The sequence below is a fragment of the Lissotriton helveticus genome, chromosome 7, assembly GCF_964261635.1.
Source record: "Lissotriton helveticus chromosome 7, aLisHel1.1, whole genome shotgun sequence".
In the NCBI taxonomy this organism is placed as follows: Eukaryota; Metazoa; Chordata; class Amphibia; order Caudata; family Salamandridae; genus Lissotriton; species Lissotriton helveticus.
In genome coordinates, this window is record NC_136068.1 from 1,522,850,407 (window position 1) to 1,522,872,357 (window position 21,951).

Sequence of the window (21,951 nt, forward strand, 5' to 3'; positions counted from 1 at the left end):
AGCTCGGGGTAGCACTCCAACCCACCGTTCCTTTGCTCACCATGCCACCTCAGTTTAGACCCAGCCATATGGAAATCAATCCTGACCCTACTCCTCATAGGAGCAGTCCTGTTCGAACCGCCAAGCAAGGTCCTCCCTGAACCGGAACACAAGCAACCCGGTTTTGCCCTAGTTATGGGCTCATCAGCTAGATATAGCTTGGTTTTAGGGACACAGCGAGCACAGGACCCACATCTGGGCATACCCGTCACTTAGGGATAGACTATCTATATGTAAGTCAGTCATGGCCCTGATCCAATAGGAACAGTCCAACCTAAGCTGCCAGGCTGGCTACTCTGTACACAGGAACACAAGTATAAAGAATAGTTAGTCCACATTGTTGAGGTATAGCATCAGTGTCATGCCACTGTAAGCCCAAAACCCATGCTAGGTATTACCCCTTGCACATGGGGTGTCACACTGAGAAACCTGAGGCAATTGCTCATGACATATTCTAGACCATCAATTTTTACCCATTATGCTACTCGACACAAATACCAGCCATATACTCATCAGTTTTGGTCTGACTCCAATAGCAACATTTCAGCCCAGGTGCCTTATCAATGGAGCACAAGCACCCCCTGACTGGGGCTGCCCTAGTAAGGCCTCAACCGTGAGGTATAGCTTGATTCCTGTGGAGTGACAATATCTCTATATCCTGTATGGTAGAACTAGAGACACTGGTCTGCCAGAACCCAATATGATGACCATACAAATCTATAAGGCAGATCCTGTACAACAAAGGATTGCTGAAGGAGTCTCAAAAATCTTTTAGTGGAATGTTCAAGTTGATTTTAAAGCATTTTCTTGAGAAACGTATACTATGTAAAATACAGTCCTTCAGACATCCAATAAAGTATTAGCCATGAAATTGTGTTTCCATCCAAAGTTTTCTTTTGTTGAATCATTCAGTAACACTCAAACATCAGCCCAGCCAACACGTTTCGTCCCCAAAATGGGACTTCATCAGGGTTGTATTCAGTTTATTCACTGAATCATCCGCAAAAGTATATATAAAGCTGTGGTCAAGTTTCCTGTTTCTCAGTGGCTCCTGTGCATATTGCAAAGACGTATGCAAAATCATTTCCACGCAAAGCCCTCACCGCAGAAATCCAATGCTTCTGGATTATTTATATTAACAAAGCGCTCATCCATGATGGTGTTCAGTATATAGCAGATTCAGAAACTAATTATGAGCGTGGTTAGAGATGCAGCTGGGGGCTTGTGATTGTAGTCCCTCCCTCTCTGGTGACGACTGCTTCAGAGAGGGCGGGAGTAAAATCACGTGTGAGAGCTTTGTTAATATAACTAATCCTGAAGCAATTGAGAGATAAAAGCCTATCACGTGACTTTAGCTGTCGAGACCTTTTTAAATGCCATTGAGCGCATGGCAAGCTAACATGCAGGGTTGCAGGGATAGATGCAGGTCACGTCACAAACGTGATCTCTTAACAAAGTAAGTGCCTTAAACTCTTGACTCTACACGATTAGTAGGACCATTTGACAGGGTTTACTGCAAAGCAAACTGTTTGTTGTCCTCTTTCTAGTGTTTGAGTAAAGGGACCGTCACTCCCGCAAAACCCTATGATGCCATATTAATAGATAAGCCATGTAGGTAGAATGACACTATTACCACTCTGTGTGTGCATGCTGTACACTGTCGTTTGTATTTTTGATTTTACTTTTATTTTTCATCTCTCTACTGTGCCTTCTATTTGTTTATATTTGTGACTTTGAGCAATTAGACTTGATGCATTAAGGGGGAATCACACATGTTTGAATAATTTGCTGCACTCTAAAAGGATATTGTGCTTTAGCGATATGACATCCATCATGGAATATCTTATAAACTCATGATTATGACACATGTTCTCCCTTTTCAACAATGACCGTATCAAGGAAAGGGTCCTAAATATGGTCTGTATTTTTGGGTGCATGCTTCTTTAAATTGCTCCGAATGTATTGAAATAGGTTGGAAAGCTCAACCATACCAGGCAGGGATTTAATATAGCTGAATCCTTAAAAAGCCGATTGACCCCTAAGGGCAATTACACTGATGAAACATGTCGACGTTTTCATGTCCAGGACCATTGAATCCTTGACATCTCACTGTTTTTAATGTTGCCCAAAACCTTACTCATTAAATCATAGTTTTAGGATCTATGAGTCAATTTTAACTCACTCATAAAATCCCTTGCCTTTCACTTTCCAAGTGTTCCACTCACAAATGTGTTGACCTGACCCACTCTCACTAGGTGATGTGGGTCCAATGATGAAGCAGGCCACAGGGGGTACCTGTGGGTGAGGACCCAACAAATATTTCCAAGAAATGTGGCAAGAGCACTAATTTATTGGGTGCTGATTGCTCACTCACTCACTTGATATATTTGTATGGTCACACATATAACCGAGTAAAAGATGGGATTTAAGAGTAGGGTCAACCCTGCCTTTGTGTATATTCACCCCATAAAATCTTCTCACTACTTAGTGTTGATGCGTGATTAGGATTTGCTCAGACATCATAAACTGTTTCTTCGCATAGAAATGATGGTGAAAACTAGAGATGTGTTGGGCACCTTCAGTGATTTAATAATGTTTTTCCAATTGCTATGTGCAATTTTGGGATTTAATGTTAGTGAAAGATGGGAGAAACAATATAGTACTCAATATTCACAATTATATTTTACTGCATTATCTGTTAATATTGAGTTTTGGAAAACTGAAAACCAATAAAAAAAATTTTTAAAAACATTTCAAATGTATTTATGGGAAAAACGTATATATTAATATCCCTGAACTAAATTGCAGCTAATCGGTCCTCCAAAAACATTAAAAGAATGTACAAAAAATTAGATGAGTTATGCGAAATTAGGGGTAGGGATCAACACAGAAGGTGGGAGTGGACAAAAACCGAGCAGGGTGGGGAATGGGAAGCAAAACATACGCTGGCGAGGAGTGGAGGGCAACATGGAGAGTGCAGGGGCAGGGATTTCAGTAGGGAAGCAGCCCAAGAGGGAGACAGCAAAAACAAACCACGTTCATTTCCTTACAGTGTTAAAAAATATATTTAAAAAGTTTCTATGCAGGATACATGTAATCAAATGGAGGTATGGAAACTATGCTCCAGGAGACGGACAAACAAAAGAAGATAAAGGAAAGACAATGAACAACAAGCAAAATAAATTGACATGAAAGAAAACTAGTGGTAAGCAATGGGCTGATCTAAAGCCCTGAATGTATTGCTATTGTATAAAACATGTTTTCAGCAACAGACAGCCAAAAGCTGCCTATAGGCGACACCTAAAAAGCCAACAGGGAGGGACTAGGGAAGAAACAGACAAGCTTGGGATTGGGCAGAGCAACACAGACAGTGCCAAGTGAGACAAACAAAAAAGGGAGAAACAACACATGAGGGGAGAGCAAGAAAGTTCATGGGCTCCTATGGACTGCAAACACTACAGAAGAGAAAAGAAAGCCATCCCACAAAACTAAAGAAAAGGAGATCAACTAGAAATGTAACTAATCATGAGCAATGGGCCGATCCTAAGTCCACCCTAAGTATTTGTATTGAACACAAGAGGTTTTTCAACAACAATCACTTAAAAGGTGTCAAAAGGCAAGACGCATAAGACAATGTTTCAGAGTTTTTGTACTTTATTCCCATAGACAATATGTTCAGTAGCTTTAGGAAAAAGGAACGTGGGGGAAGGCTTTAGCTGTGACCATCATTGTAATCATATGCATTTCGATGTATGCAAGCATTGGAAAAACCTGCACACCTGTTGGCTTTGCTGTTGCTTTTTTTATTGTCTCTCATGCAATGTAAGATAATACCATGAGCATTGGAAGGATACAACTCATCCAATCAAAATACAATGAGAGTCAAATATTCCTTGGACTGGTCAAGCAGAAGAGTTGGTAGCAAAGTAATTGAATCACTATAAGACAGAAACTTGTCAAAACTGCTTAATATAATAATTAAGGTATTTGCATACTGACTAGGCAATTGCACCTAAATAGGATATACAAGGATGATGTGAGGCAAAGCAGCTGTGGACTTAAAATGAATGTCAGACCCTGTGTAGAACACTTAGATGTGCATTAGGCAGGAGCATCAAAACGTTGAATAGGCAAAAGAATAGGTTCAATAGCCAAGGGCCGCAATGAACTGAAACAATATTGTTTGCAAATGTGGCTATCAACATCAAGTTTTTAAAACATGTGCAAGGTGTTCCTCCTGCAGATCATCAAGCCCTCAAAGTTACAAAAGTATGTAAACAACTGAAGGAACTGAACTATGCTTGAAAACTTCAAGATCCCACAATCGTTGCAACGTGAGCAGTTATAAAGACACTGAATTATAATTGATTAGATAATTCAAGTGAGACCCATCCAACAGGCAAATATTTCTGAAATAGTTGAAAAAATGGCTTTTTACTTATCCACTTTAAACGTTTTCATAACATCCAGTCAGAGGATCTATTAGCAGACGTTAGCACCAAGACGCCCTCAGTCATATGGCAGGCTTCAAATTGATTTCAAATTCATTTTAAAGGCCTCCAGATAGAATGTACCTAATAAGTAAAATACCTCTTATTAGGACAAACTCAGAGTGTCTGCTTGGCACAAAAGCAATCAATTAGTGATCAAGAATCTAACCCTGGAAACACAGGCATCATGGATAAGCCTAGAGCATACTCAATCTTCCTATCTGCTGCCTAGTAGAAACAAGCATTGGTAAATTTTAACGGTTTTGCCTTTAGAACTTATATGCTTTGTCTTTTTTTCTTTAATATCTTTTATTGTTCAGATCATAGCATATATAACAAATGCATATTATACTTGACTCTACGATCACAGTGCTGTAAAGAACTTAAAACAAAAGTAAAGCAACAAAGGAGTGTACATCACCTTAACTTAGTTTCACAACGACATCTCCATATGCTGTAGCATGTGTTGCCAAATCTTCACCCCTAATTGTTTTTTCTTCAATGATTTAATACGATACAAATTAAATTCAAGATGAAACACATTATAAAACTTAGCTAGCCACATTTCGTAGGATGGCGCCTATGGTTTCAACAACATCGCAGCAATACATAATCGAGCTACAGCCATCGCCATAAAAATAAAATATGGAAAAGGATAGCAAATCTGTATAGCTTCCCTGTCCTTACACACCCCAAATAACAACAACTCTCTGGATATCAAAACATTCACCTTTGTTGTTTCGGACAGAAATTGTTCAAGGCACAGAAAAAATTGTCTAAGCACATTACAATCGAAAAATATATGTACGATATCTGCTCCCTCAGTCTGGCACCTAAAACATTTTCCATCATGAGCATCGCTCCACTTCATCATTTTAACAGGCATATGATATAAATTAAACACAGTTTTATAATGTTGGGTGCGTAAATTTGCAGTCAAGATAACTTGACCAGCCATATCAATCGATTCTTGCAAAAATAAACCAGAGTTGCCCAATCGAGCCTGCCATTTCATATCTTGAGCCTCAGTATTGTCTTGTTGCTTCGACAGTAATATTTCATACAGAATCCCAATCTTAGCCCTTTTAATGAAAGCTTTGAGGAATTCATTACATAAAATAGGCTATGATCTACAATGTTTATATAAAAAATCCCGTATCTGTAATATTTAAAGAAATCATTCTTGGGTATTGTATATAGTTCAATTAGTTCCGTAAAGGAAACCAATGCCCCAGCACTATAGATATCCCCTAAACGGCGAACCCCCTTATTTCTCCATGTCTTGATCTTTGTATCCCAAAATATCAACGGGAATATTTCCATAGAGTCAAGAGGGGTATAGTATACGGTTTATAGACATGATTTTGCGCAACCATTTCCATCCCTTATATGGAGCGATCATAATTTTAAATCTTGTAAATTTAAAATAACTTGGTTCGAAAAATGTAAGCAAAACTTCACACGCCTGGTCGCCTAATAACATCTGATAAATATTAGGGAATTCGAACTGCATTGGTTCTCCCCCAATAACCAAATACTGCATATTTTGCAAAAGGCATACCAAATAATAAAAAGCAAAATTCGGAACACCCCACCCTTCTCGTGCCAATGGTAACATCATATATTTTGAAGCACGACGGGCTTTCTTCCACCCCCAAATGAACCTATCCGTAATCGATTGCAACTGCATTAATTGTGCACGTGTCAGCTCCAACGGTACCGTCCGAAAGTAATAGAGCACTTTAGGGAGTATGCACATCTTTAGAACATTCCGTCGACCAACCATTGTTAAATGTAAACATTCTACCTTTTCCAACTGTCTTTTAACTGACCCTAGTATATCGGCCCAGTTTACATCAATTATCTCCTGAAGTGACATCCTACTTTTAATCCTCAAGTACCTAGCCTTGTGTTTCACCCGCGGCTTGCCTGGGAAAAGCCCCGCTGTACAAACAACCTGGGTTTTAGAAATATTCAATTTTTATCCAGCAACCTTACCAAACTCTTGAGTCAAGTGCTCAATCTCGCTTAATGCTTGCACAGGGTCCGATTTCACAACCGCTATGTCATCAGCGTAGGCAAGAACTCGCACTTGATACTCGCTGTTGGAAAACGAGGCAGTATCTGTGAGGCCTGCACAAATAACATGACACATTTGTCCTTCACTGGGAACCAAACACCCTAGGGCAGCGTCTGACTCTCAGAGGGTAGCGTTGCAGAGCAGTCTGAGGCTTACTCAAGGGAGGTGGTGTGGGCTAGTAATCGCCATTTGCAGGTGCGCAAAAATAACACTCAATAATTAATTGTCCAGTCTGTACTTTGCTTTATAAAAGTAAGAGTACAATATTAAACACACACACCACTCAATACTATACACCAATTTACAAATATACATAAGCTGATGGAATTACTTGGTGACATTTCATAACATCTCCACCCCCGCAGGGGGGGAGGGTTCTAGTACCATCACTCCCATGTATGCACATCATCTTGCCCCCAATGCAGTGAATTGGTCTTAACCTGGAGCGAGGGCCCTGCGCAATGGCACCATCCCAGTGGCGATCCCCCCATTACCTCAACAAGCATTAAACAGGCTACACCTGCCTTGGTGACACATGACCCTGACTGAGCATCTCCTACTGACCATACAGTATGCACCTCTACGCACACTTTAGAATGACAGTTCTCAGCACATTTGGATATCATTAAAAATGTATTGCAATTACAGCCCATAAAGGCATCACAGATGATCACAGGATTAAGTTGTAAATACGGTCAGACACCCTAGCCAGAGTGTTAAGCCACTTATATCCACTTTGCTTATGACATCACCTTAAACCAGTACTTCAGATAGAACATCAGCCCCTTTAAAAGAAATAACCATTAATAACTGCATTTCAGTGCAATTACACCTTTTCACCTCCAGGGGATGCCCTTCTTTAGAGATCTCGAACTCAGCCCTTCATCCATTGGCACATTTCTCCACACACCCCCAGCTGTAGAACAAAAGTTCCAGCCAAGGAGATGTTCAAATGCTAGCTGAGCCCTTGAGGGGTTATTCCTTCTAGTCTCCAGGACACCTAGGGTAGGACTTTTCTTCTTTGGGCTGTGGGAGGCTGCGTGGCTCCTGCAGCTCCCCCTGCCCCTCCTTCAACAATTGAGGGTGACCCCCCTCCTCTGGGGGCCACCAGCACCCAAAACAGCTGATTTCCTAATGCCTTGCAAGGCATTCTGGGGCGCTTCATACCGATTTCCATGCATAGGAGATGAGCGGCTCTCCCGTTGTGCCAGGGAGAGCCGCGATGTGTGCCCCTCGTCGCTGCGGACATTCGCAGGAGGGTTCGGTCTCCCACCCGGACCCCCAGGTGAGTCATTCGGCTCGGGGAGCCCACCCCGGCCGATCCTCGGATTTTCTGGGGCCCGGCCCCACCCGGGCCCCTGGCGCCTCCTTTTGCTCTTCTTGGGGGTCCCGGTCCCCTCTGGGACCCCCGCATGCCCAATTATTGGAGGGCAGCCGGGGGAGCCCACCCCCACCGGCTCCCCGCCCGGCCAGCACCCTCGCATGCTGCCACGGGAGCCGGCCACTCCGCGCGAGGCTTCTCCTGCCCTCGGGGGAGTCCGGCCTTCTTCTCCGTGTCGGGGCCCAGGGATGGGCGGAGTGCGTCGGCACACCCCCACCTCCGCCTTACTTCGGGGCCCGGGGATGGGCTCCCGGGCCCCCTTCAAGACTTTGGGGGCCAGGGATAGGGTCCCTGGCCCCCGGACATCGTCGGGGGGCACAACAGCGCTCCCCCGCATCCCGCTTCAGTGGGGGGCCAGGGTGGGCTCCTGACACCCTCTGGGGGCATTTTTCACGGGGGGGGAGGGTGCCACGGCGCTCCCCCGCCCCCCTTCTTCACATCACCGGGGGGCAGGGTGGGGTCCTGGCCCCCTTTTGGGCATCTTCACGGGGGGTGCGACGGCGCCCCCGGCGTTGCTTCTTCCTAGGGCAGCCCCCGAGACCTGACCCACCCCGGGGGCATGATTGCCACCGGCGGCGGAGCCCCACGTGCTTAGTCGTGGGTCCCAGGCAGGGTCAAAGGTTGCCTACCTTCTCGGGGGCATATCTCGGCCCCCAGGAGTCCGATTTGCCTCATTGTCACGTCTTCTCGCTCCTGGCGGCGTCCCCCAGCCACTGGGAGTACTCTCCTTTGTCCTCCAGGTCTCCAAGAGGGTGCATGCTGCAGGGAGTGGTATTCCCTGGCTCCCTGCGCCTCTCTTCTCCCTGCGCAGAGGCCTCTCCTTCTGCGCACCGATCCTGGGCTCTTCTTCTGGTGCTGTTAGGGGTCTGGGGGGCAGTCAGGGGTGTCCTCCTTCCAACTGCCCATTGCACCAGGCTTCAGCACCTTTCACCTCAGCAGACCACTTCCCAAAGAGAGCTTCTCTTCCTGTGCAAATACTTTTTAAAAGTTGAGTAGGGGGCTGGCAGGAAGTCTCTGTGTGTCCTATCACACAGCGACACATCACTTCCCTGCCCCCGCACTCCTTATTGTCCAGCCTCTGGGTTGTTCAAAATGGAGTCGTCCAGTGTCTCTGGCCACATGGCCTCTGAAACCCAACTCCTTCCCCCCTCACTGCCTTTATGTAGTTCAGCTTGGTAGTTCAGCTTGGTGCCTGGCACCCAGCGACAGCAGTTGATGGATTGGCTTATAGCCCCACCTATCTTTTCTCCTTGGAGGGAAGATCTTTGCTCTGGGAAGAAAGGTCATTAGTCTAACCTGCCAGGGCCAGACACCAGCCAGGGACTCAGAGAAATATGATATTTCTGGACGACCCAAAAGCAGTACAAATATGAGTTGGACTCTGCAGAATACTCATTTGCACATCCACTACACTGGACATTCATGCATGTCTGGAATCTGTAGGCCTTGGGGAAGTTACTCTAGGCATGGGTTCCACCTTCCCATAAGGGAATACTGAAGTGTAAAACACAGTAAAACACACTGACTTTCCCTGGCATGTTCCCTTCCAGTGTATAAAGCCTATTCCCTTTCACCACCCAATTCTGCATAAGTACTGCCACACCATTCACTATGTAGCTGCTCCTGGACTGCGCACGCCAGGAATCACCCCTGCGCAGCTCTTACACGTGTGCACACGCATGTACACGTGTCTGCATGTAACCAGCGTGGTGCCCCATACTCCAGCTGCTTCGCAGCGGCCTACTCAAGCCAGGGGTACACCAGCAAAATCTCCATGCAGTCTCCTTCATTATGAGTTCACTGTGGTTGAGTCCCAGATTATGAGGCTCCCCCACAGTAAAAGCTCAATAATTAGGTGCTCAAAAAGCAAAAAATCCGGGTGGCCCATAGTGTCAGAACCACCTTCTAACACTCGCCCACTAGCATTGATTGTATACAGTTAGTGGTCTCCAATAGCTGCAATAATGGTTCAATATAAATAGCAAAAAGCAAAGGGGAACATGGACATCCTTGCCGTGTGCCCTAGTAATATATACAAAAGATGAAGCCAAAGTCATCGAGAAGACCGCCAACTGACAACTCTCCGCCTTCCTCGAGACCAACGGATCCCTCGACCCCTCACAGTCCGGTTTCCGAGCAAACCACAGCACTGAGACCGCCCTCATCGCAGCCACCGACGACATCAGGTCCCTGCTCGACAACGGGGAAACTGCTGCCCTCATCCTCCTGGACCTCTCAGCAGCCTTCAACACCGTATGCCACCGCACCCTGATACAGCGCCTCAGCAACACCGGAATCCAAGGAGCGGGCCTGGAGTGGATCATCTCGTTCCTCGACGGAAGAACCCAGAGAGTCCTCCTCCCCCCGTTCCGATCCACGGCCACCGAAGTCATCTGTGGCGACCCGCAAGGATCCTCACTCAGCACCACCCTCTTCAACGTCTACATGAGCCCTCTCGCAGCCATCGCACGCCAACACAACCTCAACACCATCTCCTATGCCGACGACACCCAGCTGATCCTCTCCCTCACCAACAACCCCACCACCGCCAAAGCCAACCTCCAGGAAGGAATGAAAGACGTCGTGGAATGGATAAAGATCAGCCGTCTGAAACTGAACTCAGACAAGACGGAAGTCCTCATCCTCGGACCCTCTCCCTCTGCCTGGGATGACTCCTGGTGGCCCCCTGCCCTGGGCACCGCACCCAAGCCAACGGACCACGCATGCAACCTGGGCTTCATCCTGGACTCCTCCCTCACGATGACCAAGCAAGTCAACGCCGTCTCGGCATCCTGCTTCAACACCCTGCGCATGCTCCGAAAGATCTTCCGATGGATACCCACCGAAACCAGGAGGACGGTCACCCAGGCCCTCATCACCAGCCGTCTGGACTACGGGAACACCCTCTACGCTGGAACCACATCCAAACTCCAGAAAAGACTCCAGCGCATTCAGAACGCCTCAGCACGACTCATCCTGGACATCCCTTGCCACAGTCACATCTCTGCCCACCTGAAAGACCTGCACTGGCTCCCCGTCAACAAGAGGATCACGTTCAGACTCCTCACCCATGCACACAAGGCTCTCCACGACACGGGCCCGAAGTACCTCAACAGCCGCCTCACGTTCTACACACCAACCCGCCAGCTCCGATCCGCCAGCCTCGCCCTCGCCTCCATCCCACGAATCCGCAAATCCACCGTCGGAGGAAGATCCTTCTCCTACCTGGCAGCCAAGACATGGAACTCCCTTCCCACTCACCTACGGCTGACACTGGACCAACTCGCCTTCAGTAAAAAACTCAAGACCTGGCTGTTCGAGCAGTAGCCCCCCCCCCCTCAGCGCCTTCACACCCTTCCGGGTGAGTAGCGCGCTATACAAAATCTATTGATTGATTCATTCATTAATTGATTGAGTGATTCATGCCCTATAGTACAGATCTTGGCCCGAGGACGTTTATACATGGTTTTTAATGCATGCAAGAACTGGGGTCCAAACCCCATCTTACACATTGTAGACCATAAAAAGCCCATCTAACACGATCAAATGCTTTTTCAGCATCTAAAAATATTATTCCAATATTCTTTTGTAATGAAGTGACATAATCTAATAGCGATATGACCCTGTGCAAATGATTAACCGTGCTTCTACCAGGAAAGAATGCATGCTGGTGCCGAGATACCAACGATGGAAGGACTTGTACGAGCCGAGTTGCAAGTATTTTTGAGTATTCTTTTGCATCCGCGTTTGTTAATGATATGGGTCTATATGACCCAGGGAGTCTAGGGGGCTTATCTTTCTTCTTAAAAACCACTATATTTGCATCGTCCCAAGACACTGGAGGATTTCCACTTTGAGCGGCAATAAAAGTAACTAGCATATCGTCCTTTATGATAGGAAACAACAGCCGCTAAACCTCCAAAGGAAGTCTATCTGGACCAGCTGCTTTCCCAAGAGCTAAGTCATCTAACGCTGTCTGCAATTCTTGCATGGAAATTGGAGCTTCCAGCTCTTGTCTTTCCATAGGCCCTAGCATAGATAAATCAAGATCACGAAGATATTGTTCAATTTGATCCTGAGCAACAGGATCTTGAGTGTATAATTCTTTATAATATATACGAAAAACCTCCATAATTCCATCCATGGTTTCAACCGTATCCCCTTTATCATTCTCCAAAATTTCAATGCGTTGAGACACCTGCCTACCCCGCATTCTTTGAGCTAGACATCTGCCAGTTGTTTCCCCATACTCGTATCTTTCAGCTTTGTGTATATTAAACTGAGTAGCTATTTCCTGGCTCCAGACCCCGTTAATCCTGGCCTAACTACAAGCAACCTTGGTTTGTGCAGTTTGACAATCCACATTAGAACTAATTGCAGAAATAAGTTCACACTCAGCCGCTCTAACCTCCTCGAGGAGACCCGCTATCAAGGCTTTCTGTTTCTTTTGTTTGGCCCAACCATAACTACAGGTTTCGCCTCTGAGTCCGGCTTTAAAAGAATCCCAAACCATTGATTGAGTAGCTGTTCCTCTATTATACTCTAGAAACTGCTTAGCCCATAGCTTAATATGGCATATATATTCCTCATCACTAACAAGTGTTTTACTAAATGTAAATGATCGCGCTTCCTGCGTAGTATTGAAACATGTCAAGTTCATAACCACCGGGCCGTGGTCTGAAGTAATGCTTTGTCAATGTTTTTTAACTATACAGTACAGTTTTCTCGATGCTATACAGCATGGCAATTTTTATTGTTTTTTAAAAGCGCATTTCACTTTTTTTCTCTTTTTATTTGGCAATTTATCTCGGATCTGCAAATAAAAAGACACTAAAGTCAAACTTTTTTTTGTAAAGGGGGTGGGTGAAGCAATACGGGCGAAGGATGCCTAGGTGGTATATGGGGGCAAAGCTATTCAAAGGACCAGGACCAGGGAGGGTGCAGAAGCAACATGGGTTTACGCAAGCAAAATAGAAGATGTCGATGCAAGCGCATCACAGAGGGGTTGGTGGAGAAGCATATGGGGATAGAGAACAGCATGAAAGGGGGAAAAGAGGAACACTAGGGAGACAAATGAAATCATATGCAGTCTCCTAGAGTGCTTAAATAAAAAGAAAATAGTAGTGCCTCAAAAAGCGAGCAGTGTAAGGACACAGTACATTCTCCAAACAAACACAAGAGGAAGGAAAGCTCACGCACACTGACAAAAATGAGGCAAGCAAATAAAAGTGCCAATGAAACCAAAAAATGGTAATAAACAGGCAGAATCTTAGCCTGCTGTAGGCTAACGATATGTCTTTAAACAGTGCATGTGCAGCCAAGTAGGTGAGACCTAAAAACGTTAGCTAGTACATGAAAGACACAGACATAGTACTCCTGACAACCTGAAATTATTTTTCAAAAACATCACTCCACTGTCAGTGTTCTGTGTAGAATCAGAAAAAAGCTGCTACCCAGAGTGAACCTGTTCATCAACAACGCATTAATCACACTGAAACTGCCTGCCAGAGATGAAACAATATACCAACAAGCATTGGCAAAGCCAATAGGTCTCTCCTAAGGGAGTAGAGTGACCTGGAGTGGAGTAGAATAGAGTGGCGTACCATAGAGCAACAGAGAGTAGAGGGGCACAGAGTGGCCAGGAGTGCCTTAGAGTTGCCAAGTGGAGGGGCGTGAGTAGAGTGGAGTGGCATAGAGTAGAGTGCCATAGAATAGAGTGGCGTAGATTGCTGTAGAGTGGAATTATGTGGAGTGGTATAGAGTAGAATGGAGTGGAGTAGAGTGGCATAAAGTGGAGTAAAGTAGAGTGGAGAGGAGTAGAGTGGCGTGGAGTAGAGTGGAGTGGCATAGAGTTGAGTGCTGTAGAGATGAGTTGAGTGGCATAGAGTGGAGTGGTATAGAGTATAGTATTGTGGAGTGGCATAGAGTCGAGTGGAGAGGCATCGAGTAGAGTGGAGTGGCGTAGAGAGGATTGGCATAGGGTAAAGTGGCTTAGAGTGGAGTGGTGTAGAGTGGCATAGGGTGAAGAGGTGAAGCATGGAGTAGCATGGAGTAGCGTAGAATGGAGTACCGTAGAATGGAGTGGTATAGAGTAGAATGGCATAGAGTAGATTGGCGTAGAGTGGAGTAGCTTAGAGTAGCTTAGAGTAGCTTTGAGTTGAGTGGCATTGAGTGGTACAGTTGTAGGTGTAAGTAACTAAAGCATAAATAGAGACGGCGGATAGGGTGAAAGCAAAATAAATAGGAAACCATATGCATGTGTTAAAATTATAAAAGCACAAGAACAAAGAACAAAGATGAGGTAGAACATCACAACCTACTTTAAATCACATACATGTTTGCCTTAACCCAATGATACTCAAAGTACGGCCCGGGGGAGGCATGCGTCCCTCCTACCATTACATGTGGCCCCCTGGTCAACAGCAGCAATGGGCTGCTGTTTACTCGACTCAGCACTAACAGTAAATAATTTTAAATAAACAGGAAATGTCTCATTTAAACGTTAAATTAAGTTAAAGGAAAGAAGTAACTAGGTTGTGCTCCACTGCTTAACTTTAGTAACACCTTCATTTTTAAAGACATATTGCAGCAAATGTGTAAAAATAAGATAAGATCTCTAAAAAATTCAGTGTTTTTTATTAATATGCACAACCATATCAACTTAGCACATCAGATTATATCAGTGCATTGAGAAGTGATAGATTTCAAACGTAAATTCAGAAACATTCATTCTTTCCCCCACCCTGACAACAATTCCAGTAGTGAACTAGGAGGCAAGTCTGTGGTTATTTGCACTCTTTAGGTGACCTGGTTTTCTATTATACATGAACAAGATTATAGTTTATTAAATCAAACACAGGAGAAGGGTTTGTACAGCGCACATCCTTAAGTCATGCATGGGGAGGTCCTCTTATATATGATTATGAAGAAAAAGGAGGGAAAGTGAAATAAAACAATTTCCTAGGATCATTCAATTCGGTAAAGTGGGTAAGCTGGGATTAATCACAGGTTTTCTGGTTTCACATTGTGCAATTATTGTGTAATGTATATGTTTCACTTCCCCTACACCCACCACACTGCCGCCCCCCGAACCTCCTTCCTGACTGCCACCCTGCTAGCATCAATGCAGACCTTGGTCACATCACAGACCAAACTTTGTGGCCCCTGGGAAAATGTTTGCGAGTACTCATACCTTAACCTTTACTATTGTATCTCTGCAACTTGCCGACACCTTGCCCAGAGTCATACTCTGCACCCTAACAATACCTAATCTCCTGTAGGCCATCTTTTAATACCGCCAACCAATGCATGCAATTCCAATATCCCCCTCTCCCATGAAAGATCACACCTAATTCCTATGTATGTAATCTACCATATAGAAACTGGAATGAAGGCTTGGAATGGTTCGTGTAGAGCACAAGACTAACCCCAATAACCAACACTGACAACAACAACAAAAAACTGGGACCTAGAGCAGCATGCTAATTGTTGTAAAAGCACAGCAATAACTTATATGGAGTAATACATGCTATATACTGCAATTGGAGTACAATGTAAAACCCATACCAAAACCAATACCATGACGCTCAACAGTCATATAGTTGGTTATATTTCATACAGGCTGCATAATTCTATTTTACTGCCTGAAGCTCTTAACCACACACAATACAAAACTGCTAAGAGTCATATCCATCATGAAGTACTTTTCAAGTCCACAGCAATAAACCACCCATCACATACTGAACAGGCCCAGAATGATGAAAGATATTTGCCACATACCGCTGGACAACACAGGATTCATATTTAGTCAAATGCTGCAGCTCCCGACTAGCAACATACTTTTACCACTTCTTGACATCTCATAATGTCTTTCAGATTGGGGATATTAACAAAGTCCATCCCAGCAGATCTCTTCAGCACTTCTACCTTTAACCTACGCCTGCTCAGGACCATAAACTTTAAACCAAATATCTTTGAATGCACAACCCAGTAGAGTAACCAGTTACGTGGACGATGAATATAAGAAATACTAGTCAAGTCAAGTCAAACCACTTTATTCGATTACTTAAAATCATAAAAGTATTATATACATATGCAAAAACGTTAAAAATGTTGTTAAAAATATATTAAACAAGCTAAAAATGTAGTACAAATTCATTTAAAAAACATTAACAGACTTTTCTTGAATGTAAAGCCACTGATTGGTATACATTGGCAAATATAATTAACATGGTTGGATTTCTTGAGCGGCTTTCTGTCTAACCCTCCATTTTCTAACAGACGCTGCAAGAAAGCTGGCGACACAAAACATGGTTATCGGGGATTCCAACAGTTGTAAAAACAATAGAGCAGGTTTACACTGGATAAAATTAATTTTTTTTCAGTAATGGGAGGATAAACCTTTTCCTGGCTTCATGGTACAAAGGACAAAAGATCATAAAGTGCATGGTGTCTTGGGGGGAGAAATCATCACATTTGCATGGTGCAGCTTCCTCAGGTCTACACCAGCCCTCTACATCCAATAACGCAAAGTGTATTTGGTTGAACCGGAATTTTGTCAATAGCCATCTGTGAAGAGGATTAGTCACTATAGACAGGTAAGGTGACATCGCTATTGACAAAGTAACCAGGACCTGGCCCCTAACAGAAGGTTTACATAGTTCTACTGTTTCCCGCTCAGCCTCCCTTAGCTTAATGAAATTAATTTTTACCCACTCTAGGTCAGCCTTGCATAGAGATTCAGGATTGAAGAAAATCTCAGGTCGCCCCATATACACAGCTAACGTTTTAATATACGACAGCCACTGGATTTCCTTCATGTTATCAAGGTTGATACAGTCCTTTAAAATCTTGTGGTTTAGGGAAAGGTTTGAATTCAACCATATCTTGATCCATAGCAGGATGGGGGCTATTTTAATTATATCTGCTATGTTACCTATCCCCAATTCAAGATGGACAGAATGGGTAGCTGTAGATTGCGGAAGGCCTAGGAGGGACCGTAAAAATGTATTTTCTTCTTTTTGAATGAGGTCGGGATTGGTAAACCCCCATATTGCTGCCCCATACCTTGCAATAGATATGGTCTTGGCTTTATAGATGGCCATCATCGCCTCATATGGTTTCCCTCCCAGCCTTTTAGCAAAACCTAGCACTGCAGCTGAGGAACTTCTCACCGCATTTACCTTTATTGAGAGCTGTGGGGCCCATGTACCCCTATCATCAAAAACTACTCCCAAGTAGGTAAATACCTTTACTCTGGTGATTTCCTCACTGCCACAATAAAAGGTCTTGACTTTATTTTTTGAGGCACCCAATGACATAACATGAGATTTGCCATTGTTTACCACCAGATCCAGGCTTTTCATAAAATCCCCGAAAGAATCCAGCAATCTTTGTAGGCCCAACGGGGTCCTTGCTAATAAGACAGCGTCGTCCGCATATAAGAGCACCGAAACCGGTGTACCTCCCATGCGTGGTATGTCGGGCGTCGCAGTTAACAGGTTTACCTCCAGAGAGTTTACATACAGCGTAAACAGCATGGGGGCCAAGATACATCCCTGACGCACCCCTCTACTGGACTTAAAACTTGACGTGCATTTCCCCTCATTCGTCATCCTAATTGAGGCATTTAGGTCTTTATGCAACTCTGCCAAAAAATACACAAGGGGTCGATCAAAGCCCATCTCCAGGAGCATTGACCATAGCCTGGACCTATTGACTAGATCAAAGGCCGTGGACAAGTCCATGAAGCCCAAAGAAATAGAGCCCCTAGCCACCTTTGTGTATTTAGCTATAATTAGGTGAAGATTCAAACATTGGTCCTCCGTGCTCCTCCCTGCTCTAAAGCCATACTGGGCATCGGACAGTATGTTATTGTCCGAAGCCCACCCTGTTATCCTTGCTAGAATAACCTTCCCCAGGATTTTTATAGAGGAGTCCAGCAAGGAAATAGGCCTATAGCATCTAGGGTCTCCCCTTTGACCCTTCTTAAACACTGGGATTATTATTGATCGTGACCAAGATTTAGGGAATCCTGCACAAGCCGAGATGTTAAAGACATTAGTCAAGATATTAGCCCAGTACAACGGGTTTGCCTTGAACATATCTGAGGGTACCCCATCTGGGCCTGGTGCCTTTCGTCCTGCTGTGCCCTCAATTGATTTAACAACTTCCGCCATGTGAAACCTTACTGGCATAACAGGAGATTCTGAGGCTGGGACCACAAAAGTATCTAACTCTAGATGACTTCCATAGATTTGTTCAAAGTGGCTCAACCAGTCCTCCTCTGCTATATTTAATTCTAAAACATTATTTTGAGTACTAGAAAACAAGGGAGTGTTTATAATGGACCAGAATTTTGCACTATCTTTTAAGGTTGCTTTATCCATAAGCTCAACCCACGCCTCATGTTTAATTTCATTTTTCCTTTCATGTACTACTCTTTTGTACTCTCTTCTAAGCTGGGCAACCAGAGCTTTGTCTTTTGTAAAGTGGGGGCCCCTGCAATAAAGGATAAACCCTAGCAAGGTATACTATATTTTTGTAAGGAATGAACTGTGCACACCGGGTTACGTGTAATTATTCATCAGAGTAACTTAGACGTTGTTACGAGATAAAAACTTTTCCACCAAGTATCATTGAGTGTTAAATCTTTTTATTTGTATTTTATAATTCTCTCTTTTTTTGAGGTGTGGATATGATATATATACTTTTTTTTGAAACACTCTTATTTTCTTTTTTACTTTTTATATGCCCATTTCAGTCATTTTTATACACAACTTTTTACATATAACACAAAACGTTGCCTAATTTATAAAATATCTACACAGTTAGACACTTCAATTCTTTAACACAGAATGTATTCCTTTCCGACGCGTTTCGGCCATTCGCCTTCCTCAGGAATTCTGTGATCTCCTTTGTAACATCAACAGTGGCTATAATGATGAGAAATGATATTTTAGTGATATATTCTTTACAGCTTGTCTATCATTCTCAGCGTCTTTATAAGTTACTTCTACTCTTTCTTCTCTGTGAAGCGTTATCTCTGTCAATTTTAAGGTGATTATCCCAAATTGACAGAGATAACGCTTCACAGAGAAGAAAGAGTAGTTAAAGAATGATACTTGGTGGAAAAGTTTTTATCTCGTAACAACGTCTAAGCAACCAGAGCTTTGTTCCTTGGTTGCTCCCGGAGAGTTTTTTTGAGGAGATTATAGGATTTAGTGCATTTATGATCGAACCAGCCCTTTACCGGTTTATTTTTAGCTGATCGATTTGTAGGTGTAAGTTCTTTAGCCACTTGGGAGCAAATAGCTTCATAAGAGGTTATTACTTCCTCCCCATTTGAAAGGGGATCTCCACAGATGTTTAGATTCTGGGCGGCCTTAATGGAGATGATATTAAAGAACTCTTCTGGCACAACCTTACTCCAGTTTAACCTCCTCCCCTGGTCTTTGGCTTTAACCTCCACTACAGCCTGTGGCGGAAACGTTTACCAGCTCAATGGCCACTGGATTGTGGTCACTAAAACAAGAATGTATAGCGTTATATGAAATTACATATTTTAAAAGTCTGGAAGAAAGAAATATGTAGTCGATTATTGTTTCACAATCCCTGCCTATATACGTGGGAACACGAGTATGTTTATCAAAAAACCCTGCTTCAAACAAATCACTATTAGACAGGAGATTCTCCAGGGCTTCCCCCTTACAGGTATGCTCAAAATGCTGCGGGGATGTGAAGTCTGGCCCATCATTATCAGTTAATAAACAATTCTGACTACATAAGTGCACATTAAAATCGCCCAACAAAATGTATTGGCAAAAAGTGGTTTGTTTTCCCTTAAAGGTGCTTAGAAAATCTGACAGCCACACCAAATGTTCATTTGGGGATTCCCCATTCTGCGAGTTATAGCAGTTCACTAGAATTAGTTTTGTGTTGTTTGTGAGCTTTATTTCCAGAATAAGAAAATTGTGGGACACTCAGTTTACCCTTTTGACTTTCCCCCTTACATTTACAGATACCAATAGCACGAGTCCCCCTCTACCTCTCCCAGCTGACGATCTTAAAGCAGGAACAGAATGCGAGGTGAAGCCGTCCATCCAAAAGTCACAGTTCTTATCCCATGTCTCTTGGAGAGCCACAATATCATATTGTCTAACAAAATTTAACCAATTACTATCCTCTCGCTTGGAACGCAAACCAGCACCGTTTCAACTTAACATTTTTACCGTTTCTCCCAAAACATTGCACATAATTACGGGGTTACAGTGGTTAGCGAGAGGAGTCAAAGTAAGGTGATCATAGACCGAGGGAACCAGGATTGGAGAAGACTCTTCCCCCGGACCCTCATCATCCTCCCGTCAATCACACAACTCTAAACCAGACAGTACATCAAATCTGTTATGTGTGGCAATGTTAGGCCCATAATTAATAAGAAATACTAAAAAGGAACCTGCAGAGCTGCTCAATGCTGCCAGCTAACTGAAAAATATAAACTATACGCCTGCCTCTCACACTTCTCCATCCATCACTCTGCTAAGTGCTGTATCCCTTAACACGAAAACTGCACCTCTGTGGTCCTCACACACAACATGGAAACACTTCCCACACAGGTTCAAAACAAACACAACGCCATTAGATGCTTGGATGCGAGCAGCACACACAAAGAATAGGGAAACATTTCAGGGAAGGGTGAAAAAAGAGCAATGAAGGCATATCAGGATGCACAGTTGAAGAGGTGGTGAGTAGACACCATTGAGGGACAAAGGCTGTACCCATTATTAGTAAAAGAAGGAGACACTCGGAATAGGAACCGGATGATAGAAGTGACACTGATGACAGCCTGTTGGACAAATTATTAGCAGAGCCTCCTCCACCCTATAATCCACTCTTAGAGGAGGGAAGGTGAGAACTGACAAGTGTAGTGAGCATGAAATGAATGGAAGCACCACAGACAGGCCCCAGTGTGAGAGTAGTGGGAAGGATTTCAACGGGGCCAGAAGAACAGGGATGCCAGTGCTCGGAGGACCTGAGATAAGTGGAGTTAGCGCTGCCATACGGTAACCGGAAGCCCTTACGGTAATGGTCACCATTAGATCTGTAGTCTCTGTATATGATCAAAATCAAGGGGAAAGCAGCAGCCAGCAAAACATAGGACACGGAGAGAGAATCAACTCAGGGGGAAATGTCTCAATGGATGGGAAAGATCCATTTTGGTGCCTGTGGAAGCTAGTACACCATTGCCTGCACCTACAGACCCTTTGAGGGTGTGTGTTGGGTCTAATACGGTACGGACAGGTACATTGGCCAATTCCCAGTCAGATTTGAGTATGTGGGAAGCTCCAGTTAGAGGACCTATGGGAAGGATACCAGAGATAGGAACAAGTCAAGGAGCTTCTGGGGGTCAGTATGTCTCACAGGATACAGGGTCAGAAGATCGACGGGGGAATCAGAGTTGTGAAAGGGGGGGACAAACTAGTGTGTCGCGTCAGAGAATGATCAAGGCTGCAATTAAGGAAAAATTGTTAGATCTGGTAAAACAGAAAGCAGAAGTAGATGAGATAATTGATGGCAACTTGCCTTTGGAAAGGATAGTACTGTATGAGCAGGATGAGTTGTTGTCTGTGGCGAAAGATATTACTCGTAGGCAAGGCGTGCACATGAGAAGTTGACAGAACCGGCCCAGAGATATAATGTGGACTTGACCAAAACTAAAATGTTACTGGGAGGTAATAGGTAAATTACAGTAATCAGAAATTGGAAGAGAAAAGGGTAATGGGTTTGAAAACACACGTTCTGGAGTTGGTCATAGGGATAAGTGTATGGAGCATGCTTGTCAACAAAGGTGATCTAAGAAAAAGAGTGTTAAGTAAGGGATAGGAGAAACACCACCTCCAGGAGGGGAGACCATGGGGTGGAGGTTTACCCATTGCGGGATGTACCCAGCTGGGGGTATGTGC